The 27,766-nt window shown below is 47.1% G+C and overlaps 1 long non-coding RNA gene across 2 annotated transcripts; it reads right to left on the bottom strand.

The window, feature by feature from the left end:
• Positions 1-605: 605 nt before the first annotated feature.
• Positions 606-8,048, bottom strand: LOC149865029 (uncharacterized). 2 transcript variants are annotated; one of them, XR_016442348.1, is made up of 3 exons: positions 7,687-8,048; positions 7,456-7,572; positions 606-907 (listed from the first exon to the last, which is right to left on the bottom strand). It is a non-coding gene; the product is annotated as an uncharacterized LOC149865029 (long non-coding RNA). The 2 variants fall into 2 exon arrangements; XR_016442347.1 differs by having other exon boundaries at positions 7,682-7,803.
• Positions 8,049-27,766: the final 19,718 nt, after the last annotated feature.

Raw genomic sequence — 27,766 nt, 5'->3', positions numbered from 1 at the left:
ACATCAAATCCTTGATGGTTCAAGCCCACACTCTAGTTCTTAATTCAAACTGCTAGGCCAACTTTTTAAGAGCACCAGGAGTTAAATCCAAAGTTTCAGCATCAACTTTGGCTCTTATGACACAACCAGCCATAGCACTTTTATTGGATTGAACATATGTGCCCTTCCTGAAAGCCTTAGGTTAAAACAACATGAGCTCATTAATGAAGTGAAAGCCAATTGAGTCCCCCCATACACACACCCACATTTTTTCCAGTAGCATGAGAAGAAGTCATTTGATTCAACCCAAAGTCCCCTTGTGCAAGGCCACTCAGCCTAAAGGGTGAGCAGTTGGGCTAGTTTCCTTTGTCATTCAGCAGTTAGGTTGAGGAAACTGGTCCTTTTTTAATTCTGTTCTTTCTTCTTGTCCCATATGCAGTATAATAGAATAAAAGGAAAATTGTGCACAAAGGGAAAAGAATATGGAAGATAAGACAGAAAGGGAGGGAAGATGGATTATGGGGAGGATCTATGTCAGGGGAGTGAGGCACTAACAGACACCTACTGGGTTCAGCTCTTTAGTTTTAATTTCTTACATTACACAAAGTAAGATACAGAGTTACCGGCAAACATTTAACTGTCACCCTTTTTTTTCCATTTGCACTAAGAGTTTTGGAAACATGTTATATTGCTACCATGGCACCTTTTCTTTCTTTTCTAGGACTGTGATATAAATTGTATCAATTATATTAATATTCTATTAACTCATCTCATGCCACAAGGTTGCAATCTCCAGTGTGTAACAACAGTACTGGACCTTCTTCTTTATGAAGTGTTACGTGTTAGTGGACAGCAGAAAACAGTTAGGAGATCTGCAGATGATCACATCTTGGGTATATCCATCTCTCTCTGCTTCCATTTTTCTCAGCTGCAAAGGGAGGAGAGGGAGGTCCATAATGCATAGCCCCTTTAGGAAAGTGCTTTGCAATATCTGGATGAAAAGACTTACACATACAGTGCAAAGCAGCAGTAATTATATTCCTGTTCACTTCACATGCTGTGAATACACCCTAGCCAAAGTACACTCTAATATTGTAATACTTAGTTATTCATCTTCTATTGCACAACAACTTCACCTTTCTTTCATTTTGTATGTTGTTTGGATGTATCAGATGATTGTGTTATGTGAATATTCTAGGTTCGTGTTTCAGGCTACTGCTTATTACGGAAGTGTTTGAGGGCCTCCCATCTAAATTTCCACCAAGAGCAAACTTTATTGTAAGCTTCACAAAACCTACAGCCTTTCTCTGTTCTCAGTGTCAAAATTGTGCCTGTGCTAGGTCTTCCGTTGAGTGGTCTTTTTCTGGGGAGGGGGTGGTTGGGACTGGTGAAGGGCTGGGAAATAAAGGGAATATGGATGTTTGTACTGGGAGTAGCACTTCTGGGGGAAAGGCTGTCTCAAAAGGAAGGTTTTGCAATATTTCCCAAAGATAAGCAGACCTTGGTTTATATAGACATTTTAACTAGAAGTTTGAGGGGTTAGATGAGGTTAAAATTGGCAACCTAACAATTGAAGGGAAGCTGGGTGACAGTGATCATGAACTGATCACCTTCACCATCTGCCGTAAAGCCGGCAAGTCAGTCAGTTGTACAGAAGTCCTTGGGAGGAAAAACCTGCACCACATTTATAGGTTTGGTAGTGCTACGCTGGTGAGCACTACAGATGAAAGGAACTTGGGGGTCATGAGTGACCACAAGATGAACATGAATCTTCAGTGTGATGCTGCGGCTAGTAAAGTGACCAAAACACTGGCTTGCATCCATAGATGCTTCTCAAGCAAATCCTGGGACGTCATTCTCCCGTTGTACTCGGGCTTGGTGAGGCCGCAGCTGGAGTACTGCATCCAGTTTTGGGCTCCACAATTCAAAAAGGATGTGGAGAAGCTTGAGAGGGTGCAGAGGAGCTTGATCAGAGGTCAGGAAAACAGACCTTACGATGACAGGCTCAGAGCCATGGAGCTATTCAGCCTGGGAAAGCACAGGCTCAGGGGTGATCTGGTGGCCACCTATCAGTTTATCAGGGGTGCTCATCAGGAGCTGGGGAATGACTGTTCACCAGAGCCCCCCAAGGGATGACAAGACCAAATGGTCACAAACTCCACTATGACCAGTTCAGGCTGGACATAAGGAAGAACTTCTTCACTGTCTGAGCCCCCAAGGTCCGGAACAGACTGCAACCTGAGGCAGTTCAGGCGCCCACTCTGAATGTCTTCAAAACACATTTGGATGCTTATCTTGCTGGGATCCTATGATCCCTGCTGACTTCCTGCCCCTGAGGCAGGGGACTGGACTCGATAATTCTCCGGGGTCCCTTCCAGCCCAAATGTCTATGAAGTCCATGAAATCTATAAAAATGGACCCTGATCCAAGGTACATCAGAGGAGCAGGGTGGGAGGGCTAGCAGGGTCTGCAGGGAGGTTGGTGGGGGCTAGGAGGGTTTGGCAGGATTGGGGAGGGCTAGCTGGGTCTGCGAGGGCAGGGGTTCAGGGGGGGTTAACCATTTTATTGTCTTCTTTGCCCAAACCCTCCCCTGTACCAACTGCTGTCCCCCCTTGCAAATCTTCACTATTCATATACTCTGCACTAGAAGGATGTCAGAAAAGATTACTTCTATTGACCTATTTATTCTTCAGCCTTATCCCCAAGTCCATGAATTCATCCTTGAATTTAACACATCTCCTTTCGCTCATGTCATTTTTCCCACAGGGGTATCCAGATGGAAAGATGCATCTGCTAGGTCCAGCGGAAAGAAAATGGGTATAGAGCCACACAAGCAGGAGGAACAGAGTGAAAACAGGCCACGGTGCAGAGGAGCCTGACCAATTACCCAGAGAGAGCATGAAAATGAACCATCAGATTGAAAAACAGCAAATGAACCTGAATGATGACTTCATAGTAAGGAAGCCGGCCCAAATATCCAGTTAAAGAGAACAAGGCACTATGTGCCAGGAAAAAAGGATGCGATAATAAAGGCAAAGAACATGCTGAAAGACTTGGCATATCCAAACATTCACATGAGAAAAGTCTTCTGCTCACTCTACCTGCAGCCTTGGCTTCTGGTGCCCAGACAAATGTAAAAAAAGTGTAGGAGGAGGGAAGCAGAAGAGCTCAAAGGATCACAAAAGCAAATAAGTGTTTCTCCACAACATTCTCTAGCACAGTCGGGATCAGGACTGTTGACTTCTGTTTCCGCCTCCTCTCCTCACACCTTTATGAAGGCACTTTAACTGACATAACGCCTGATACGTAAGACTGAAGACCATAGGCTATACCCTTAGCTGGTGAAAACTGGCATTGCTCCAGTGAAGGTAGTGCAGATATATCAGGTTGTAGTTGGGGCCCAAATGGAAAATTCAGTATTATGAAAGGCAACCCATGTTTGATGCTAAATGGGGGCTACACTGTGTTCACCCCTCATGCTGACCAGCTTCTCACAAACTTTGGGGTTTGTGACATCCCAGTGTAGAGTATAACTCCTGTGTTTCTGACATCCTTCCAGTGCAGAGTATATGAATAGTGAAGATTTGCAAAGGGGGGGGACACACCAGTTGTATACAGGGGAGGGTTTAGGCAAAGACGACACTAAAATGGCTTCTGAGAGGGGAAAACTATTTGGATTAAATTATCTCTGGTGAGCGAGAGAGAATACCAGGGGTTTGGTTTGCCTTATGGGACACTACTGCTAGAGAGACCTGTCTGTTGGCTTTCTCCAGCACCACTGAACCTACAGGGGCTCTGAAGGCTGCAGGCTTGCTCGAGTTATTGAGGAGAATATTGGTTCAAACAAGTAGCATGGAAGGCCTTGGTTCTGCAATGAGGTATGCAGGGACACAGCCCAGTGCCATTTGAAATCCTGAGGCAGCCTGCCTTACATACCTCTCCTTGCAGGACCGGGCTCTTCACCACCTCCCTGCTCTGCATTAACATGTGGCAGCTCTAGGGTAAGTTGTCACATTTCTAAAGTCTGACAAACTTGGCCCTTCCTAGCAGCTGTATGACGGCCCACAACAGGCACCATTAGAACAGATCATTTTCTGCTAAGGAAATGGGCCTTTTTTTCCCTCATTCCAACTCTGGGATTTTTCACCATGCACAGGAAACAAGTCTCACTGTGCTCTACTCCATCATTTACAGTGCCACGGGAACATTTGGATGGAGAAAGTGTTACTGTGGCTTCTTGCAATGGTCGTATTTTCCCTCCTGATTAAAATGACATAATTTAAAAAGCACATGCGATTTGGCATTTTCATAAAGCATGCTCCCTTTCCTCCCGCTGGCATGGCCAGCTGGACTGGGCCTGGACACTGTGCCTGTGTCAGGGATTTATTTCATTTGTGTTGAAAGAAAGGGGCTGTTGGGAATCTGGAAACAAACTCCGTCAGGGTCCCACCTTAATCCTTAAAGCTACACAGCTGCTTTTGAGTTTCTTAGCACAGATATCTTTAAACAGACATGGTATGTAATGATTTCCCATCAACAAGCAGCAGTGATTGGCAGATAATCTCTTCACAGATAGTTTTCATTTCTGTAGCACATTTCTTCCAAAGGATCCCTTAAGCCCAGTACAAATGTCAGCCAAAATGGTCATTAATGCTGGATATATGTTATTAAAGGGGCAGTTCCCTCTCAGTTCAGTGTGGGTGACTTCCCTATTCAGGAATGCACATGCTAGCATGGAGTCAAGTGAAGACAACGGTAAACATATTCACTGATTTTCTATAAAACATAAAATATACCTAATGCTACCAGGATACCCCACTGTTCTCATCACTGTATTAAATGTTGTTGGATCTCACCCAAGAAGAATTATAAAGTTGATTTGGCAATCACAGAAACTCCTCCACAATTTCTCAGCTCTTCAAATTCTCATAATTAAGGCTGGGGTTTTCAAAGAAGCCCAAAAGAGTTAAGCATTCACATTCCATTGACATTCAATTATTACTTGAACTACTATAGTGCCAAGAAACTCTAGTTATGACCCAGCATCCAGTTGAGCTAGGCTCTGTACCAACCAGGGCAATAGAAAGTCCTTGCTCTGAGTTTGCAATTCAACAAAATTTCCAAGTCATTTGCATTTAAAAGACTTGAGGCTCTCAAAAAATTCCACTCTAAAACCATAGTTATCTCAACATACTGTTTCTTTTGATATTAGCACATTGTGCCCAAAGTGTTCAGGTATGGAAACTCTAGGAGCTGAGCAGATCTGAGTTAATTAGAAACTCCTTTCCAATCCTGCCCTCTGCTAAGCAGTAAACTTGACATGAAACATTGGCACAAAGAACTGCATTCTTTGTGCAATTTGATAATGCTGGTTTTCCCTCCCCTGTCCAAAATGAATAAGAAGCAGAAGTAAGCCAGATATCACACATAAGCTCCAGAGGGCCTTCATTACTATGTAGTATTCCCCTGCTCCTGGCTTCACCTTAAGAACATGAAACAATCTCTGAGGTCTGTGGACAGGTCCATATCAAAAGTTAAAGCCAACCAGTGCTGCAAACATTGGAAATGTACATCATTTTTGGTGGAGATGACAAAAAGGAAGCAGCAGGGCATTGTATAGTCTCCCCCACATCCATCACCACTAACAGAATTTTAAAAAAGCCTTGACATGAATCCTCAGGAGAAAGCCAAATAGGTGTGATACTCTTGTTAAATCTGGAAAGCTATCCACTGGCTACAAGTGACAGACTCTAGGAGAGCTTCTCAGCAAACCACTACAGAGAAGATTCTGTAGCTGTATGGCAAATGCTTGGAGGGCTCAGTCCAAAAATGCCTCATTTCAACCTCATCCGTAGTTTTACTAGATATATGCTGTATGTCTGCAGTACATTTTAAAAAGTTGTGTCCACAGTGGGTCTTGCCGTGCTGAAGGCAATGCAAGAATGGCTATATTAATAAGGCCTTCCTCCTCCTGTGAATCTTTATGGTTGATTCTTTATGTGCAAACTCAGCAGCAGTGGCTTTTATTTTCTGGTGGCCCCAGGCAAAGGCTGAGTTCTGGACCCTCCCCACCACTTAGCACGCTAGAATTGAACCACAGTGCACCTCCCTGGTGCATTTGCCCATCTTGCATTGCCCCTAAGGCCTTTCATGGCTTTGTGACTGTAGCCTTCTCCCTTTCTCTGCTCCATCTTGTCTGTTGATCTTATTGTGTCGGATCTTACAACAGGCTACGCTCTTCTAACCAGGGCTGAGCCTCCATCTGGGGAAGGCCTAACACTCCTTTTGGTGCTTAGAAGTAATTTCTTATCATTCTCAATGAAAAGTTATCAGGAGAATTTCCATTGCATCTGTCCAAAGTCAGAGGAACAACATGGGTCTGATTATCTGTGCAAATTTAAGACAAGGAAGACTAGTTATCCATTGTAAAGCTGCTATGGCATGGCAACCTCCTTGGACTATGAATTGGGATGGTGAGATCCCACACAGTGATCCATGGGAAATGGCTTTTGAGATTTTGCAAATGAATCCAATTTACAGAGAAGATGAGTTGAAAAACAGAACAGTTTATAGCCATGGATGGCAATCCAAGGGGATTTGGAAAGTCAAACAAACAGGAGCCGAGGCTTGGCTCTAGCACTGGAATAATAATCAATCTTTGCCTTTAACAACTGTCTCACAGCAAACAATACTAGTTGTGCTGCCAAGCATGGCTAGTCAGTATATTTAGTTTCCACTTAGTTATACAGTGGAATTAACAAGCTTGGCTAATGTTTCACCTGTTCTGGGAACAATTGCTGGTATCCTATAGAAATGGTATCTCCACCTTTAAAATATACAGTAGTTAAATGACCACTGTACTGTGAGGAACAAATGCAGGCACATCAGCACAAGAGGCAGTTCTCACAACATCTGTGCCCAGCTCCTGCAGAGAGAGACTGCCCTCACTTACCCAAACTCTGCACATCCCTAGGACAGTTTTCAGTGGTGGAAGATAACAAAACAAGCAGCAATGGTCTCAAGCTGCAGCAAGGGAAGTTTAGGTTAGATATTAGGAAAAACTTGGTCATGGGGAAGATAGTAAAGCAGTGGAACAGGCTACCTAGAGAGGTTGGAATCTCTGTCCTTAGAGGTTTTTAAGATGCGGGTAGACAAAGCCTTCGTTGTGATGATCTAGCTGGGGATGGTCCTGCTTTGAGCAGGCGGTTGGATTGGATGGCCTTCTGAGGTCCCTTCTAACCCTAATTTTCTATGCTTCTATGGTTTCTATTAGCACATGGAAAAGACCAGAATCATGCAGCTGCCTTTGGCAACATTGGGATTCTAGGATAAAATCATTTGGACAGAAGAACAAAGGCACACTTTGTCAGAAAATGAGAAACGGTAATAAGTGGACAAAGAAGACTGACAGCTGGGGTGCAGGCCCCTGAGTGTCCCCCCAATGTAAACATGAAGAAAGAAGCTTGAAAAGCGCACCTTCACCTTTCTCAAAGCTCCCGGGGTCCCCACAGGGCAGCTCTGCTCTGCCAGCTTGAAGCAGCATTGCTGGGAGTCATTTGACCTCTGGTTCCACTCCTGACAGTCAAGCTAAATCTGTAATAAGAAAACAACCAAAATACATTTGTAGTTCCTTTGGCATCAATCAGCCCAACTTTAATCACAGACATCTAAACGTGCTGCCCAGGAAAGGTTAAAGAGTTACTTTACAGCATGGCTTTGGCAAAGGTGTTTTACAGTTATTTCAAGGCCCTGCAAAGTGAGCTACAAATTCAAATGTGAGTAAGAAAAAAGTTCTGGCTTGCAAATGAAGTCAATGCAAGGATAGGTCTGTTTCTGCTGGGTGTTTGCTTTGAATAGAGCTCTGGTGAGAGCTGTTTTGAAAAAAGTAACTTTTGTTTACTAGGCAAACAGAGAGAAGGGGCTAATGGATATGAATATTCATGCACATGAGCCTACAAGGGGCTGATCAGCTTCATCTCTCCCTGAGGTTCAGAATTGGGCTTAAAAAGCTTTACTGGAATGGATATAAGGTACCCACTTTCTGTATGCAATTATCTTTCCTAACATCACCTGGACAGCACAGGTGAGGGTCTCCCCTGGCCAGACTATCGGTTTAACATCACAGAGCAGTTTTGCAATATGTATACTGAACTTTGAGCTCAGGGCTTCAGTAATGAAAAGGAACTGTACCGAGCCACTGTGCCACAAAGTCACTGCCCCATAGATTACTAATACCATTGCATTCATTTGTCCAAGTACAAAATCCTGGACTAGTGGGGTTAACAATAACATGTCAGAATAACCACAAGCCTTAAACTGCACACTGCAGCCAAATGCAAAAAACTGCCAAATGCGGCATTCCAATAAAATGCAAGTCTCACAGTCTGTAGCTGTAATAAAATAGCTGTTAACAATTCTGAAGCTCTTTTTCTTTAAGCTTGTAAAAGCTTTGAGGTCAGCTGGAAGTCAAGCTCCAGTGGAAGTGAAAAGGCCTGATCCAGGTTGGCTCCTCCTTTTCTGATTCACCAGTGTTTTTGGAGGCAGAATGTCTGACTTAAGATTCCTTCTTCCTGTTTCCATTTTTAAAATAGTGAGAACAGGAGTGGCACTTGTGAGTAGACAAGGGAAGAGAATTGTTGTTCCATGTCTAAGGGGCTTGGTAGCCAGAGGTTTTGACACTTCTAAATTACCAGTTCAAATTTGGCCTAGATCAGCAAAGATCAAAAGTAAATCCTATTAGACAGTCTATATGCAATGAGCTGATGGCTTCACGTTACTACTTGAAGGATAAGTATTGGCATATCAACTAGCAATGACTGTCTAGGCAAGTTAACTGTGCCTCAGTTTTTCTATTTGTAAAATAAGGGTAAGAACACATAATTACATTTCTAAAGTGTTTTGAAAACCATGAATGAAAAGAGCTATGCAAATTCAAACAAAAAATACTTTAGGATAAAACCAGGAAGGAACTATATTACATATAAACTAACTTAAAAGGACTTCTTTAGAGCAATGTCATTACAAATGGCCAGGTTGTATCTGGCTTTTTCCACAGGCCTTACAGGTATCCTGGCACAGCCTATCAGATTTTGTCACCACAAATTGAGGTAACACTGTGCTGAGATTCATATGGGAAAATGCATACGGGATAAGCACAGGCACAGAGGAAGTGAGCGAGTAAAGGGCAAAAAGGAGACATAAAGGGAAATCAAGATTGGGGCCCACATGCCACATTACCTCAAAGGTGCCTAACATCCCCTCTACATGTTATATATATTATGCAATTATCTGGTACTTGCACAATTAATTTAGACTGGCTACACATGCAAAAGAAGATCCAGACTGCTATAAAGTTAGAGCTGGAAAATGTGTAATAACTTTTTAGTCAGCTGACAGGTCTCAGGCATAGTCAGCTGCTAGGGCTCCCAGAATAGAGGCATGCGAAACGGGCCCTATTTGATTTGGATTTGGCCCAAATCAGGGACAGTGATTCGATTACTTGTTTCGGATCACTGTCCCCAATTCAATTCAGCCAAATCTGAATCTGAAGATTCGATGCTGATTCGGCGAATCAGCAATTTGGACATAGACACAGCTTTAAATGTTTTTTCTACAAAGCTCGAGGTACCAGGCATGGCTTGTGAACAATGCGATGCTGGGGTGGATGGAGTGTCTTACAGTAGCACGGGGAGCTCCCCGTGTGCTCAGTGGTGAACCCGAAAGTAGACTGGGACTACTTCTGGTCCACTTCCAGGTCTGCCGAGGAGCATGCAGAGCCGCCCCTCCCCCCGGCACCCCTCTGGCCCAGCAGTTGGCCACAGGGGTATCCCGGGTGACCCTCAGACCCAGGAGGCACCAGTTGCCAACTGGGGGGGGGGTTGGGGTGCCCCCTGTGCACTCTCTGGCAGATCCAGAAGTGGACCAGAAGTACTTCTGGTCTACTTCCTGCTAAGCGTGCTGGGTAGCCCCCTGTGCTCCTGTGGGACATTCCATCCACCCCAGCATCGCAGCATTCACAAGCTGCCTGCTACCTAGAGATAATGTAGAAAAAACATTTAGAGCTATGTCTACAAGAAGTCCTTTTTTAAAAACATAGAAGTCCTTTTTTAAATACATAGGGGGCAAAAAGAAGGTTCCAGGTAATGTGGGGCCCCTGCAAGACATGCTAGGAAATCTGGTCGTCACACCAGATGACAAAGCTAACCTATTTAATGACTCCTTTGCCTTCATTTTCCTGAGCAGGGACCAGATCAGCCCCTCCACTGGGCCCCCCTCAGGCCCAAGGGGAGGTGCACCTACGCCAAGGGTCAGTGAGAATCTAGTCAGGGAACTTCTGGAGGGACTGGATGTATTTGAATCAGCTTGTCCTGACGATCTCCACCCTCGAGTACTGAGGGAATTAACTGAGGTCATTGCGGGATCCCTGGCACGGCTTTACGAGCACTCGTGGTGCTCTAGTGTGGTGCCAGAGGGCTGGAAGAGGGCCAATGTGGTTCCCATCTTCAAAAAAGGGAGGAAGAAGGACCCAGGAAACTATAGGCCAGTTAGTCTTACCTTGGTCCTGGGTAAGTTTTTTGAGAGAATTATCCTGGCACATGTCTACGAGGGGTCAGCAGGGCAGATTATGCTTCGGGGCAACCACCACGGGTTAATTAAGGGCAGATCTTGTCAGACCAACCTGGTGGTCTTCTGTGACCAGGTCACCAAATCCTTAGATGGAGGGGTATCAGTGGACATAGTCTTTCTGGACTTTAGGAAGGCCTCTGACACTGTCTCTCACCCCGTTAACATTCAGAAACTGGGGGACTGTGGTGTCAACACCAACACAGTCAAATGGGTCGCCAACTGGCTGGAGGGCCGCACCCAGACAGTGGTGGTGGATGGGTCATTTTCGACTTGGAGGGATGTGGGCAGTGAGGTCCCCCAAGGCTTGGTCCTTGGGCCCGCACTGTTCAACATCTTCATCAGTGACTTGGACAAGGGAGTAAAAAGCACTCTGTTCAAATTTGCTGATGACACTAAGATGTGGGGAGATGTGGGCATGCTAGGAGGGAGGAATAGGCTGCAATCGGATCTAGACAGGTTACAGGGGTGGGCGGATGAGAATAGGATGGGATTCAACACTGAGAAGTGCGAGGCGATGCACCTGGGCAGGAAGAACCAGCACCATATCTACAGGCTGGGGAACTCCCTTCTCATCAGTACAGAGGCCGAAAAGGATCTTGGAGTCATCATTGATGCCAAGATGAACATGGGCTGGCAGTATGGGGATGCAGTCAGGAAGGCCAACCGCACCTTGTCATGCATCCACAGATGCATCATGAGCAGGTCCAAGGAGGTGATCCTCCCCCTCTATGCAGCACTCGTCAGGCCGCAGCTGGAGTACTGCATCCAGTTCTGGGCGCCGCACTTCAGGAGGGATGTGGACAACATGGAGAGGGTCCAGAGGAGGGCCACTCATGATCAGGGGTAGCAGGGCAGGCCCTATGAGGAGAGGCTACGGGACCTGAACCTGTTCAGCCTCCACAAGAGAAGGCTGAGGTGGGATCTAATGGCCTCTTACAAACTAGTCAGAGGGGACCAGCAGGCATTGGGGGAGTCCCTGTTCCCCCGAGCACTACCAGGAGTGACTAGAAATAACAGTCACAAGCTGGCAGAGGGTAGATTCAGACTATATATCAGGAGGTGCTACTTCACTGTCAGGGCAGCTAGGATCTGGAACCAACTTCCAAGTGAAGTGGTGCTGGCTCCTACCCTGGGGGTCTTTAAGAGTAAGCTAGATGTACACCTTGCTGGGGTCGTTTGACCCCAGTACTCTTTCCTGCCATGGCAGGGGGTCAGACTTGATGATCTACTCAGGTCCCTTCTGACCCTACAAACTATGAAACTATGTCCACATTGCCGAATCTCTCTGAATCTATTCGTAGGGTTCTGATTCAATTCGGAGAGATTAAAGGGTCCTTTGATTCGATTCAGATTTGGAGATTCAGCCACCAATTCGAGCCAGATCTCCACTGAATTGAATCAGGGACTGAATCTTCACACACCCTATTCCAGACACAGGGGCACACCATGCACTGCTGCAGTTGGGAGTCCCACAGCTGCAAGACTCACAACCATGGGAGCTTGCTACTAGATGTCAATACAGGGGGAGCCCAAGATGGCAATCCTGGGATCCCCTTGCACTGGTAATAAGACATGATAGGATTTGATGCTGGATTCCACAATCATGCCATCTGCCATGCAAGTGTGGCATGGCAGGAGGCATGATTGTGTGGATCCACCATCAGATCCTATTGCACCTTTACCTGAACATCTAGAGGGGCCCTCGTCATACTTAAGTGTTTATGTGTGATCTTATTTCACCCTGCTTGAGTCCTAAATAAAAAGTGTTAATGCAAATCGAGGACAGACTATTGACTTTTTGCAAAAAGCAAGGATTTCTTAGGGTGATATCTTTTATTGGACCAACTGACTAGGTGGGATAAAGTTACTGAATGCAAGACATTTTTCTTCAGGTCTGAGCAGTGACAGCCAACGCAGCATTAGAGACTTGTCTATCTCTATCCCTACTATGCAGTTGATCCAAGAAAAGATATCACCCTGAGAAATCCTTGGCTCTTGCATAATTCCTGGACATCACAGCTACAGCATCACTTTAACACTCTCTGCTTCTTTTCACTTAGACTAAAGGCTGAGATAAAGACATATTACAAAAGGTGACATGATAATAGTTAGTAACATGGGATTTGACCCTGATGGCCTTGTTACATGTTGCATTTTAAGCTGCTCAAATGTTGATCAGTGTTAGTGCTAGTTTGGGTTTGGTGGAGTCATACTGTAAGGCTAAAATTTTTCTCTCGCTGGCTCCCATCTATACAGTTGTGACTTACCACTAAAGGGCTGGTGAGCAGGGGCAGGACTAGGAGCCACTCCAGGGCTCATGAGTGGTCACTGCTTCTATCCCTGCTCTAGTTGAGGATATGTGAGAGATCAGTTGTGCGGGGGGGGATTTGAAGCTGGAAGGTAGAGAGTTAATGGGGGTAGGTAGTGAAATGGGAGGTGGAAAGGAAATGAGGGTGGGGGAAGGATGGTGAAATGAAGCAAGTCAGCTGCTGAAGGAGAAAATAAGAATTGAAAAAAGAAATTAATTTTAAAAAGAGAGAGGAAGTAAATTAAAGAAGGTCTCATGTTTTAATAAATTGGGATTAGGGTGTGTGGGTGCTGGTTGTGCTTCCTGGGGTGGTTGGGAGATGGGAGTGGTGAGGGAAGGCACTTTTGGGGGAGCTACTGTCCCTGCCCCAGGAAGACCCAGCTCATGGGGACACAATTTTGTCCCCTACCTTGTTCTCTGCCCCACCTCCAGACTCTATTCCTGGACCCATCCATGCCCTGCAACCTGGGTAGCTGGTATGTGCCCTGCTGTTTTCTTGGGGTTACACACTGGGGAGTGGGAAGGTCACATCCCAGGGGGCAGGAGGGGGAGTTGGCTTGGTGCCATAACTGCTCCCTGAGCAATAGAGTTCAGGGTGCAGAAAGTTTGTTCACATAGGAGGTTGAGGGAGAGGACACTGAATCCCAAGATGCTGAAGGACTACAACCTGGGCAGCTCATTTGTAGGGAGTGACCACACATTAATGGAACACGAGCTGAGTAACATGGATCAGAGATAAACCTGCCCCAGAGTGGTGTAACTTAAAGCCTCCTAAAATGTGCTTAAAACCAGTTTCAAGTGTTAATGTATGGACAATTCAGGGGTTAAGAGTTCCAGGAGCCACCTAAAATTAATTTGTAACAAGGCCCTGAGTCATCTCTATTTCACCATTTGGCAAAAAGCAGCAAATTCTGTGAGTATATTTATCTAGTTAAGCACAAAACTATGGAGGAGAAGAGTGGTCAGTGCTTATAACAACAGACTTTGTAGCATAAACATGCATGTCCTCAGCCATTTCTCACAGCACATAAATTATTCTCAGATGTGTCAGGTGCTCCAAAGAGAAGGTGTCTGAACACAGGATCAAGCAGTATCACCAATCTAACCGAAAAAACCGTGATGCATTCTGCATATACTAAGGTACAACTGGGGCTAGAACTGGGCTTGTGTTTATTAACAGCAGCAACCAAAAAACCTATAAAAAAGAGTCTTCTTGCACTGATAGTAAATTATTACATTATTAGTTTTTACTATATTTTACAACTCAGAAGCTGCAAAAGGCTATTTCTTTCAGAAGGAAAAAGGGAATGAAAAAAGGACACAGACCTGCTGCAATTTTCCCCAGTGATTTAAAATCAAGAATCTGTTCCAGTACAATCCAGCAGTCTTCAAACCATGTGTCTTCCTAAAAGATTACTTTCCTTCTCAGTCTTATTTTACAGTAATTGAAGCTATTACTATCCAGGGGTGGATCTTCTCAGTGCACTGAGTAGGAAATTTTAGTTTCAGAATGACATGCAGAAGGAGAGCAAAGGAAGTCAGAATACTCTTCTTTCCGGAGTATTTTAAATACATTTATGTAGAAAGAAGCCCAGAGCAAGCAACCAGCATGACTGCACCCTATCACATACACACTGTTCTTACGTAACATTTTAAAGTCTGAATCTCAAAACAGCCCTCATAAAAAAAAGGAAATTAGATAACAATTATCTGTTTTTGTATGCTGCACTGAATTTTATGTTGTTCAACCTTTTAGAGAGAAAATAATTGTTAGTACCCAGTCCTGCAGTTCTTAGTAGATCTTTACATCAACAAAACTCTGAGTTCATTGAGCTACAGGACTGTAGTTAGACAGTTGTTAAGATATCAATGTAAAAGGATTTTCAAAGGTAGTTAATGGTATCTTAATCTAATGGAGAACCACAACAGTTCTTATAAATTATATGAAGGATGTAAAATACATCTAGGCAGCCAGGGTAGTGCTTTGTTTCCAATGCCACCCAGGTGTTGTATCTTGTTCAGAGCTGCCAGCTGTCCATACATTTACAGACAGACCATAAAAAGGGCTAAAAACACCTGTCCATAAAATTTGTAAAAAAAAAAAAAAAAAAAAAAATTGAGCTGTCCATCAAAGACCAAGAAACCCTGAGCTAGATTGAAGCTCCATTATTTGAATGAGACTGGAGGCAATCATTGATAGGCAGACAAAGCAGAGCAGCACTTCCTGGTGTCTGATTGGCAATGCAGCACCCTGCAAGGAACATTCTCTTAGGGCTTTTTAGCTCACAGACGCTTCCATAGCCTCCTGCTTCCCCATCTCCTTTCCCCCTCCCCCCCCCCCCGCCCAGACGTGATGCTACTGTCTCTGTCTGTGATACTGTAATGCAAGGGTTTTCAACCTTTTTGGGTTAATGTACCCCCGGTGGCCAGTCAAGAAGGCAGGAGTCCCCTGGTGGCCAGAGAAGTGGGGGGGGGGTGTCTCCCCACAGCTGATCAGTGATCATGCTCATCGGGGGAAGGGGAAGATGAGGGCGGAGGAGACATCAGACTGCCAGACCAAACAGCACCCACAACTACAGCCCAGACCGACAAGCGAAGCAATCAAACAGGTAAGAGAGAGGGGCCAGGGTAACGCTGGGACTAGGGGGTCAGTACACACACCCACAGGAGGCCTCAAATGCCTCTACACAAATGCTCATAGTATGGGCAACAAGCAGGAGGAACTCACCCTCCTGCTGGCTGACACCAGCCCGGACATAGTGGGGATTACAGAAACGTGGTGGGACGAAACGCATGATTGGGCAGTCAGTGTCAAGGGCTATAGGCTGTACGGGAGCCAGCTGGAGGATAGGAAAGAGAGGTGGGGGCGTGGCGCTCTATATTAAGGAAGAATACACATCCTTGTTAATTAGCAAAGAGTCAGGGGAGGGGCACTCTGAAGTGCTTTGGGTTAGAGTACAAGGCAGTCGAGGGGAAAGGGACTTAACGGTGGGAGTCTACTACAGACCTCCCAACCAGGGAGAAGAGCTTGACCAGGAATTCTTAGGTCAGCTCACAGAGGTAGTGAAGGCTAAGGATGTGGTAGTCATGGGGGACCTGAATTTTCCGGACGTCTGCTCGGAAGAGCAGTCAGCCAGGTCTGAACGCTCACATATGTTCTTGGCCAGAGTGCAGGACCTCTATCTAACCCAGGAGGTGCACAGCCCCACCAGGGGGGATGCCTTATTGGACCTAGTGCTGGCCACGGGTGATGACCTGGTGAGGGGGCCGCGGGTGCTCGACCACCTGGGCGACAGCGATCATCGCCTGCTGGAATTCACCATCCAGCACAAGGGGGCAAAGGCATGCAGTAAGGCAGCAGCCCTAGATTTTAGGAGGGCAGACTTCAACGAGCTGAGGAGGATAATTGGAAAAGCGCTGAGGTCCCGGAGGGGAGGGGAGCCAGGTGTCCAAGGAGAGTGGTCGCTCCTTAAGGAGACGATCCTCCAAGCCCAAAGAAAGGTAATCCCAACGAGGATCAAAGGGAGCAGGAGAGCACCGAAGCCTCCGTGGCTCACCAAAAGCATCCGGGAATGTCTTCTTGCTAAAAAGGAGGCTTGTACCCAATGGAAAGAAGGGGTCATCACCAGGGAGGACTATTCTGTAGTTGCTCAGGGATGTAGGGGGGTAGTTAGGAAGGCCAAGGCAGAGATGGAACTGGGGCTAGCTTCCCAGATTAAGGACAATAAGAAGTCCTTTTTTAAATATGTAGGGGGTAAAAAGAATGTCCCGGGTAATGTGGGGCCCTTACAGGACGCCACGGGAAACTTGATCGTCACACCAGACGGCAAAGCTAACATGTTTAATGATTTCTTTGCTTCCATCTTCCTAAGTAGGGACCAGAACAGCCCCTCCCTGCTGGGCCCCCCTTGGGCCCCGGGGGAGGCACACCTGGGCCACGGGTTAGCGAGGATTTAGTTAGGGAGCTTCTGGAGGGGTTGGACGTATTCAAGTCAGCCGGCCCGGATGATCTCCACCCTAGAGTTCTAAAGGAACTGGCCGAGGTCATTGCAAGTCCCCTGGCACAACTTTATGAGCACTCGTGGTGCTCTGGTGAGGTACCGGAGGACTGGAAGAGGGACAACGTGGTCCCCATCTTCAAAAAAGGCAGGAAGGAGGACCCGGGAAACTATAGGCCGATTAGTCTCACCTTGATCCTAGGCAAGCTGTTTGAGAAAATTATGCTGGCACACATCCAGAAGGGGCCAGCAGGGGACTGCATGCTTAGGGGCAGCCAACATGGGTTCATCAGTGGCAGGTCCTGTCAGACCAACCTGGTGGCCTTTTACGATCAGATCACCAGATCATTGGATGCAGGGGTAGCGGTGGATGTAATCTTCCTGGACTTCCGGAAGGCTTTTGACATTGTCTGTCACCCTGTTCTCATTAAGAAAGTGGGGGGCTGTGTTGTAGACACCCACACAGTCAAATGGGTCACCAACTGGCTGGAGGGCCGCACCCAGAGGGTGGTAGTGGATGGGTCCTTCTCAACCTGGAAGGTCGTGGGCAGTGGGGTTCCGCAGGGCTCGGTCCTCGGGCCCGCACTGTTCAACATCTTCATCAGTGATTTGAATGAGGGGGTAAAAAGCACCCTGTTCAAATTTGCTGATGACACTAAGATGTGGGGGGACGTGGGCACACTGGAAGGATGCAACAGGCTGCAATCAGACCTAGACAGGTTACAAGGGTGGGCGGACGAGAATAGGATGGGTTTCAACACAGACAAGAGCAAGGTGATGCACCTCGGGAGGAACAACCGGCACCATACCTACAGGTTAGGGAACTCCCCTCTTGTCAGCATGGAGGTGGAAAGAGATCTGGGGGTCATCACTGACTCCAAGATGAACATGGGCCGGCAGTGTGGGGAGGCAGTTAGGAAGGCCAACCGCACCTTGTCATGCATCCACAGATGCATCATGAGCAGGTCCAAGGAGGTGATCCTCCCCCTCTATGCAGCACTCGTCAGGCCGCAGCTGGAGTACTGCATCCAGTTCTGGGCGCCACACTTCAAGAGGGATGTCGACAGCATGGAGAGGGTCCAGATGAGGGCCACTCATATGATCAGGGGACAACAGGGCAGGCCCTATGAGGACAGGCTGCGGGACCTGAACCTGTTCAGCCTCCACAAGAGAAGGCCGAGAGGGGATCTTGTGGCCTGTTATAAACTAGTCAGGGGGGATCAGCAGGCATTGGGGGAGTCACTGTTCCCCTGAGCACCGCCAGGATTGACCAGGAATAACGGTCACAAGCTGGCAGAGGGTAGGTGTAGGTTAGATATCAGGAGGCGCTACTTCACGGTCAGGGCAGCTAGGGTCTGGAACCAGCTTCCAAGAGAAGTGGTGCAGGCTCCTACCCTGGGGGTGTTTAAGAGGAGGCTGGATGAACATCTTGCTGGGGTCGTTTGACCCCAGTACTCTTTCCTGCCATGGCAGGGGGTCGGACTAGATGATCTGCTCAGGTCCCTTCCAACCCTAGAAACTATGAAACTATGCCGGTGGCGGTGCCTGCTGCTGAGTACTGCCTGAAGCCATCCCAAGTACCGCCATGGGTACGCATACCCCCAGTTGAAAACCCTTGCTGTAATAGATGCTCCTCTCAAAGGAAGAAAGGGCCTGGTAGTCTCAGGCACTGGGTAAGACTCCTCGCTCCCTGGGATGAGGCGGCTGCCTGGAGCCGGGCCGGGTCAAGCCCCAGCCCAGGCCCCTACTTGGCCCAGCCCCCCAGGCAGCCATGCGACCGGAGCCGTGCAAACAGGCTGCGTAAACAGGCACTGGAGTTAGCATGGAGTTCGCGCAGGGGAGGGTGTGGGAGGGCACGAGACCCTGCCTGCGACCCCTGCAGAGCAGTCAGCCCCAGCCATAGCCAGCCTACCAGAGGCATGACACGGATGGGCACACGCCGCACCCCGAGGGTCCCCTTGGGCTCTGTGGCCCCCCCCATCGGGCACCTCAGAGATGGCCACCCAGACGGAGCCCATGGTCCCGGGCTCCATGCAGACGGAGCCCCCGGCTCTTGGCTGCGGGGGCTGCCTGTCCCTTTTTCAGGCTCTGGGGCCCGGGAGCATGGCCACCTCCCCTTGCGGGGTCTGCTCCCTACTGAGGTCTCTGGCGCGCCAGCTGGAGGAGCTCCAGGCCACAGTCCAGAGACTGCGTGCCATCAGGGACTGCGAGCAGGAGATAGACTCCTACTGCCAGGCCCTTCTCCCCCAGGAGCCGCAGGGGAGAGCACCGACTCCCTCCACGACTAAGGAGGACTCTGGGACCTCCCGCTCTGCCCAGTCAGGGGCATGGACCAAGGTGGTCAAGGGCCCCAAGGCCCACCGCACCAAGGCCCCTCCCTCGCCGGAGCTTAGCAACAGGTTCGCACCTCTTGCAGCCCCGGCAGAGCCTGCTCAGTTGCCGGCTCCCGCAGGCAACCCAGGCTCGACCACAGCTACTGGCCCCGCTCTCCCCAAGACAAAACGAAAGGTGTTTGTTGTGGGAGACTCCATCCTGCGGGGGACTGAGGGGGCAATCTGCCGCCCCGACCCGTTAGCCCGGGAAGTCTGCTGCTTCCCGGGGGCCCACATCTGAGACATTGCGGGGAGGATCCCGCAGCTCCTCCGGCCCACAGACCACTATCCCATGCTCCTTATTCATGTGGGCACCAATGACACGGCTCAGAGCACCCACAGCCAGGTCATGAGGTGCTACAGGGAGTTGGGAGCGGGGCTTAGGGGTCTGGGAGCTCAGGTGGTGTTTTCGTCGATCCTCCCAGTCTCGGGCTATGGGCTGAGGAGGGAGAGGAGGATCCATGCGGTGAACCAAAGACTGCGGAGCTGGTGTCATCGGGAAGGCTTTGGCTTCCATGATCACAGCCTGCTCTTTGGCGAGAGAGGCAGCGAGCTGCTGGGAAGAGATGGCCTCCACCTCTCCCCCTGGGGAGGAGGATCTTCTCAGCCAGGCTGGCTGACCTGCTCCACCAGCCTTTAAACTAAGCCCGTTGGGGGATGGGGGGACGACTGCCACTGCTGGCCCACTGAGCAACCCTTGCAAAGCCAGCAGACCAAGGCACTTAAGGGAGCCCACCCCTGCCTTAGCCCTGGCACAATCTGTGGGCAAGGCAAGAGCCCCCAAGGGCACACTTGCCTGCCTGTACACTAATGCCAGGAGCCTGGGCAACAAGCAGGACGAGTTCGTCCTCCTGCTCAGTGCAAAGAATTATGACGTCACTGGGATAACGGAGACCTGGTGGGACTCCACCCCTGACTGGACCACGGGTATAGAGGGCTATACCCTGTACAGGAGGGATCGTGTTGACAAAAGGGGCGGGGGTGTAGCTCTCTATGTGAAGGAAAGCTACATGTCCCTGCAAGCTGATGTTGGCGACTGGCATGGACAGCTAGAGACCCTCTGGGTAAAAATTCTTGGGGAATATGGCACAGGGGACACAACGGTGGGAGTCTACTACAGACCTCCCATTCAAAGTCCTGAGCTTGACCAGGAGTTCACCCGGGAACTGACTGAGGCCGCTTGCTCCAGGACCTTGGTTGTCATGGGTGACTTCAATTACTCGGACATCTCGTAGGAGGATCGCTCAGCAAAATCCGAGCAGTCGCAAAGCTTTCTCTCATGCGTGGATGACCTCTACCTGACTCAAGAAGTCTATGAGCCAACGAGAGGCAAAGCGCTGCTCGACCTGGTACTGGCTACGGGGGACGACCTAATCGGCGACCTAGTGATCGATGGGAAGCTGGGTGACAGCGACCACGAGCTGATCACCTTCACCATCCGCCGTAAAGCTGGCAAGTCAGTCAGCATCATAGCCCAGCCCCTGGCACGGATCTTTGAAAACTCCTGGCGCTCCGGTGTAGTGCCCGAAGACTGGAAGAAGGCCAATGTGGTGCCGATCTTCAAGAAAGGGAGGAGAGTGGATCCGGCTAACTACAGGCCCATTAGCCTGACTTCTATCCTGGGGAAGATCCTAGAAAAGTTTATTAAGGAGGCCATCCTTGAGGGACTGCCCCAGGCTAACATTCTAAGGGACAGCCAGCACGGGTTTGTTGCGGGTAGGTCTTGTTTGACCGATCTCATTTCCTTCTATGACCAGGTGACCTATCACCTGGACGAGGGAGATGAGATTGATGTCATATATATTGACTTCAAAAAAGCTTTTGATCTGGTATCCCATGATCACCTCTTGGGCAAACTGGCCAGTTGTGGCCTTGGCTCCACCACGATCCGCTGGCTGGGAAATTGGCTTTGTGGTCGGACCCAGAGGGTTGTGATTGATGGCAGTCACTCATCCTGGTGCCCTGTGACCAGTGGGGTCCCTCAAGGCTCTGTCCTTGGACCCATACTGTTCAGCATCTTCATTAACGATGTAGACATTGAAGTCAGGCGTGGACTGGCCAAGTTCGCCGATGACACCAAACTTCGGGGCAAAGCATCCACGCCAGAAGATAGGTGGGTGATCCAGGCTGACCTGGACAAGCTCAGCAAATGGGCAGACGAGAACCTCATGGCGTTTAACACCGAAAAATGCAAGGTTCTCCACCTTGGGAGGAAAAACCTGCAGTACCCTTATAGGCTCGGCAGTGCTACGTTGGCTAGCACTACAGAAGAAAAAGACTTGGGGGTCATCATTGACCACAAGATGAACATGAGCCTGCAATGCGATGCTGCGGCTAGTAAAGCGACCAGAACACTGGCTTGCATCCATAGATGCTTCTCGAGCAAATCCCAGGACGTCATTCTCCCCTTGTACTCGGCCTTGGTGAGGCCGCAGCTGGAGTACTGCGTCCAGTTTTGGGTTCCACAATTCAAAAAGGATGTGGAGAAACTTGAGAGAGTCCAGAGGAGAGCCACGCGCATGATCAGAGGTCAGGAAAACAGATCTTATGATGACAGGCTGAGAGCCATGGGACTCTTTAGCCTGGAAAAGCGCAGGCTCAGGGGTGATCTGATGGCCACCTATAAGTTTATCAGGGGTGACCACCAGGATCTGGGGGAACGTTTGTTCACCGGACTGCCCCAAGGGATGACTAGGTCGAACGGTCACAAACTCCAGCAAGACCATTTCAGGCTGGACTTAAGGAAGAATTTCTTTACTGTCCAAGCCCCCAAGGTCTGGAACAGTCTGCCATCGGAGGTGGTTCAAGCACCTACATTGAACACCTTCAAGAGTAAATTGGATACTTATCTTGCTGGGATCCTATGACCCCAGCTGACTTCCTGCCCTTTGGGCAGGGGACTGGACTCAATGATCTCTCGAGGTCCCTTCCAGCCCTGATGTCTATGAAATCTATGAAATCTATGAAGACAGAGAGTGAGTGGTTCAGCCAGGACAGGGCTGTGGGGCTGGGAGGAGGGGAAGAGGCATTGGAGGAAGTTAAGCTAGTGGCGCTAAGGCTGAAGGGTGAAATGAAGAGGGAAGCACAGTGTGAGATCCCCTCAGAAGTGTCAGGGTTTGGGGGTAAGTAGGGAACCCCCAAGGTGGGGGAAGCATGGTGTAAAACCATTGCTGCAGTCAATTAAGACTGTGTTAAAAGTTGGTGTTAAACCACTACATATAAATCCAGACCTTGTTAATGGCATCCATGGCCTAGCAGAAGGGTTAGATTTACATTAAGTAAATGGTATCAGTAAAAAAGTTTTTTAAAAAGTCCACAGATTATCAGTAAAGTTTTTTCTTGAGTTGACAACCCTAATCTTGTCATAACCTAGACTGTAAATGCTTTGGGGTAGGAGCTATCTAGAAAGTACAGTGGCCCTTGAACTGGCAGTATTACTCCCTGTGCAAGGTAGTTATGCCTTCTTACCCCCCCTTCCTTGACAGAAAACAGCTTGAATCTGATTCATCATAGATATAGCATCAGAAAGAGAGCTTTTATTTAGTTTTAAATGACAGATTTCTTGGGCTAGATTGCTTATGAGTGGACTTCCATTTGTAAGAGAAACTGCTTCTCTCTGGTGACATTTTTCTCTAGGTCTCCCACTTTGTGTCACTGGACAGCAGGATACTGGGAAGAACCCAACCCTATAGCCTTTGGAAGTAGGCGGATACTATTTATTCACTCCAGTATCTGAGAACCTGCACAGAGAAAAGTTAACAGAACAGTAAAAGGAGACAACTGTAACATAAAACTTGAAAAAAATGGGGAACAGTATTGGTTTTGCAACTGTATGGATAGAATAAATGCTAACTACTGCCTCAACTAGTACTACTTCATTACACTTATTTACTTGTCAGTTATCAGGACTGACACAAAGCACATCACCATTCAAATGCCATGTGACAAACTGAATGATTGACTCTCTTCTTTGAAAGAAGAAGTGTCAAGTGACTAACATAAAAGGTAAATAGAGGTGAATTCAGCCACAAGCAGGAGAGGCAGGTGAGAAAGGAGGAAAATAGGTAGGGATAGGAAGACAGAGGCAGAAGACAGACAGCCAAGAGACAACGATAAAGATCAGGAGCAACCAAGGGAGACAGACTGTCTACTTTTCCCCAGAATTTCACATCTCTGCATTTCCTTTGTGTTGTTTTACTAAATCTTTAGCAAACTAGTGACACCTAGTGGGTGTTAGGATATTATTCATCTGCCTTAGAAAGAATACATTTAGGTTATTTGACAAGTAACAGCAAAACTGGAAAACACGTGTATACATCCTCAGACTCTTCGGGAAGAAACTCTTTCTAGTGTCTTGTACAATGGTAACAATGGCAGTTCAGTTATATGTAGGAGTTTCAAATTCTCGTAGTATACCACTGTTGCCCCACATCATTGATCTGCATAACGTTGCAGCAATAAAACTAAAAGGAGAATTTCACCTGTCATTCAGTAATGCATACAGCACATTCTGTCATTGTGCTGTAACATTTAGGAATGCTGACACTCAAATGAGCAGGCAAGGTTTGGCCTGCTTGTTCTCCAAAGCCAGTTACCTTTGTGTGGTGTGGTTCTGTTCCCTTACGCTTTTTACAAAAGGAACCTGGCCAGAATTTCACCAGCTGAGTCTGGAGTTCTCCAAATTCACAGAACCATTTGCAAGTTTATCATCTTTCCATGTGTCCAAAGAACAGCATGGATTTGGAGCAGAGGAACAATTACTTTCCTACCACCAGCAGAACTAACTAAGCTTCCCTGGTGAAAGCTTCTGCTGTGCTGGACTCTCTCCAGTACTATTAGTCTCTCATTTTATCGGTATCAAATTAGCCCAGCAAATTGAAACGATATCTAGCCACGTGATCTGCATGTCTGTAACCTCAGGAATAACCTCCTCATTCAGCAGGCCATTACGTTCCCTCATTTTTTCCAAATAGCCTATTTTGTTTTTAAAAGCTTCCTTCGATCTGCTCTTCTCTCTCCGCCAGCTCCTGTTGGTTAATTTCACTTACTCAGCGGTTTGGTACAGTTCCTCCTGCCTAGGTGCTGAGTCCATCTAACAGCACCAGCTGGGCTCCAGTATTTGCAGAAGTAGAAGAACCAGCCAGTGAAAATTTCTAAAGCCAGGGAACTGGACAGCTTAGGGGACTCAATGGACCACAACATGTTTTACTGCTAGGTCACTGGCACAGCTCAGTGACAGCTGAAAGTCTGAAGGCTGCTCATTTTGCTTCTCGCTAATATGTGTGTCCTTGAACAGCTGCCGGGATCACTAGCTGTGTAACATGAGTGTAAAGTGAGCTGTTAGTAACTTGAGAAAGGGGAAGGGACTGGTCTAAAAAGTGAACGCTGTCTCCAAAGATCATACAGTTCTGCATTTAAAAAGAGAGTCACTAAGGCGGATATATTGAGTAGGGATTCTCCATGAAATCCATAAAAAAATAAAGTGTTGACTTCCCAGTCGGAGCAACGGTCCCCGTGGCTGCTGTCGCCTGGCCACACAGTCTGAAGGGCAGCAGCCAAGATGGTGGCCACTCCCACCCACACCCATCACCACTGATTGGCTGAGAGTGCTGTCTGTCATGAGGCCCTGCCCCACTCTGCCAATCAGTAGCAAGGAGTGGGGCTGCATGACAGACAGCCCTCTTGGGCAATCAGTGGTGAAGGTGGGCCACATGATGGATATCCCTCTTGACTAACCAGTGTCAAGGGGTGGGGCCATTGGGGCTCATCTGCCAATCAGAAGTGGGGGTGGGCATCACGGTAAGTCCATGAAAATGGTGGCTGGCTATGAAATCAGCCACCTGCCTCCTTGATTTTGGTAGGTCCCTGGTAATGAAGATCTGAGGAGACTCAGATGTGGGAATGAAAAGGAAAAGAACAAATCTTACAGATGCCGAGAAGGAATTGGCAGGTTGTAAATGGCCTGGTCGTACAATGTTAAAGTAAAATGTTGGCAGATTTGGTTGCCCAATGGCGCCAAAAAAACCCAACCCCGCCCCAAAAAACAAAACAAAACAACCCAACAACAACTTTTCAGCGGTTTAAAAGAACCGTGTGCATTTTGTAATCTCCTAGTTTTAGGCTCTAACACTTACGGGCATATTCAGATAAAATTTAATTTTCCATTATGTTTGTAAGGACTTATTGAGCCTTTCACTCACCCAAAGGAAGCCCAAGTCTGTTTTGGAGAAAAAGGTTCACGAAATGAAACTTCACAGGAGAAAGGTCTGTCTGAAGATCCCAGATCTGTACGGAGTTTAAGATATAACAGAATAAATATCAGTCAATGTCACGTCACTTCTAGCTTTTTAAAGTTAGGAAACATTTAAGGATAATTTTGATCAATTAAAAAGACATACTTCCTCTGTCATCTCTCTCTGCTCTACTTCGTGTACTAGATCTAAAAAAATGTCCAGTGATTTTAAGGCACTGCAAACATACAACATTAAGCAAGTACAGGTGGTTAATCCTCAGGTAGAAATTCCCTCTTTTGAATAACAGAATGCTGGAGTGAACGAAGCTCTCCCAGATCCATGGGAACTTCTTTTGTAAGCTCCAAAGTCCCAGGATCTGAGAGCAATATTAATTTGGGTTCTTACTGTCCAAGAGCAAGTGAGTAACTCTTGGACATTCTGGACAGCTAAAATTTCCCTTCCCTTTACATCGTTTGGAGGGGCCTATCCAACACAAGTATTTTTTTCTGTAGTTAAATGAAGGCAATATGAGAGAGCAAACTGTCAGCAAACAAAATGGGAATATTTAAAAGAACCCACCTATTTAAGAAGGGCTTTGTAGGAAGGTGCTGGCTGTTGGTGCCAAACTGTCTGAGGCTGTTTGCATGTGTGAAACTCCAAGACATGTCTCTACCACAGAAGGACATACTGAAATCTCTGATGAACCTTGTATTGATGTTTTCCACTAGATGCTCAGGTTTTCACTGCTATGATCTGGATACCCTGGATCTGAGGACAAATTATTCCTGTAAGCTCTCCACCCACTTTCCTTCAATATTTTAAGTTAACTTATTGTCAGCAGCAAATCCATTTTGTTTAGCAGTGAAAACAAGAATATGTTGATTAATAAGTAAGCAATGAGCAATGTAAATGAAAAAATCCTTTACTGAGCAAGGAGTGAGAACTATCTAATGAATTTGTCTGTTGTCCTTCTATTTTTATCTTCTAATACATTTTGAACTTGTTTCTTTGAAATCTGAATGTCCTCATGGACTTCCAAACATTATATATATATAGTGGCAATGTTAAATTGCAGAACCATGTGACAAAATTTATCATGCACTTTCCACCTTCAAGCCATTAGGATCTATACCAATAATCCATACACAATAATTTGAAATATCTGTTCCTGTTTATAAAGCGTTTCCCTGCCAAAGAAACACACCTACATGAATATAAGTGTTGAAACTCCACCTCCAGACAAACTACATTGACCTTAAGGCCGACATGAGCAATATTCAATTATCACACCAGTGAATTAACTACAGCCTGATACCTTATGACCATAGAGAGCTAAAAACAGGAGTTTTATGCCAATGGAAAAAGATTTATAAACTTTCTACTGGGATATACAACACTAATCTCTAGCTGAGGGAGGTCTAAAGACACTGGAATTTAAAGTATCATTTTGGTCAATGAAAATACATATTTCCCTCCTTCTTCCAAAGCCTGTAGAGTTGGGTTCTTGATACTAATAGCAATACAGAATAGAAAGGACCTCCTGGATCACTGAGTCCAGTCTCTTGTATCACAGTTAACCATGTCGTGCAATCTCTTTCATAATATGATTGAGCTCCACCTTAAAAGCATCTGCAGGTTTGGATGCACGATGGATGCAACCACTACTATTGAAAAACCGTTGCAAAACCTCACCATTGACATGGCTGGAAACCTTCTTCTAATTTTCACCCTACATGTATTCATGGCCAACTTACATCCATGGCAGCTTTGTCCTTTAACTTAAACAGTTTTTTTCTCTCTAGCGTTAACCCCTCAGCGTATTTAGAGAAGGAATTACATCTCTTCTTCACTGTCACTCTACTAAACTAAATAAGCCGAGCTCTTTTAGTCTCTTCACATAAGATGGAGTTCCCTACATCATTTTCTCCCCCACTTAAATATAAACACAGGGAACCTTACCCAACTTCACAGTTTGTTAAAAATTATTTGCTATTTGATCTTCAGTTTCATGTGTTACTTCTTTCTAAATCCTGGAAAAGAGTTTATCTGGAATGGTGCCAGAGCCCAGGCACCATTCCAGTCACAGCAGCATCCTTCCCACTCAGCCACACCTGCTGCTTGCTCTCTGCCTCCTGGCCCCACATATCCCCTCTGTGGCAGCACAGAGGCAGGGACCCAGTGAGGGGACTCTAAAGCAGGGGTGGGCAAAATACAGCCCAAATGCAGCGTGCCAGGCAATTCTATCCAGCC

Source organism: Crocodylus siamensis, chromosome 5 (assembly GCF_052110815.1).
Source record: "Crocodylus siamensis isolate JL-2025a chromosome 5, ASM5211081v1, whole genome shotgun sequence".
Classification (NCBI taxonomy): domain Eukaryota; kingdom Metazoa; phylum Chordata; order Crocodylia; family Crocodylidae; genus Crocodylus; species Crocodylus siamensis.
The sequence above is the reverse complement of the archived record's forward strand: the minus strand, read 5'-3'. Positions and strand labels throughout refer to the sequence as shown.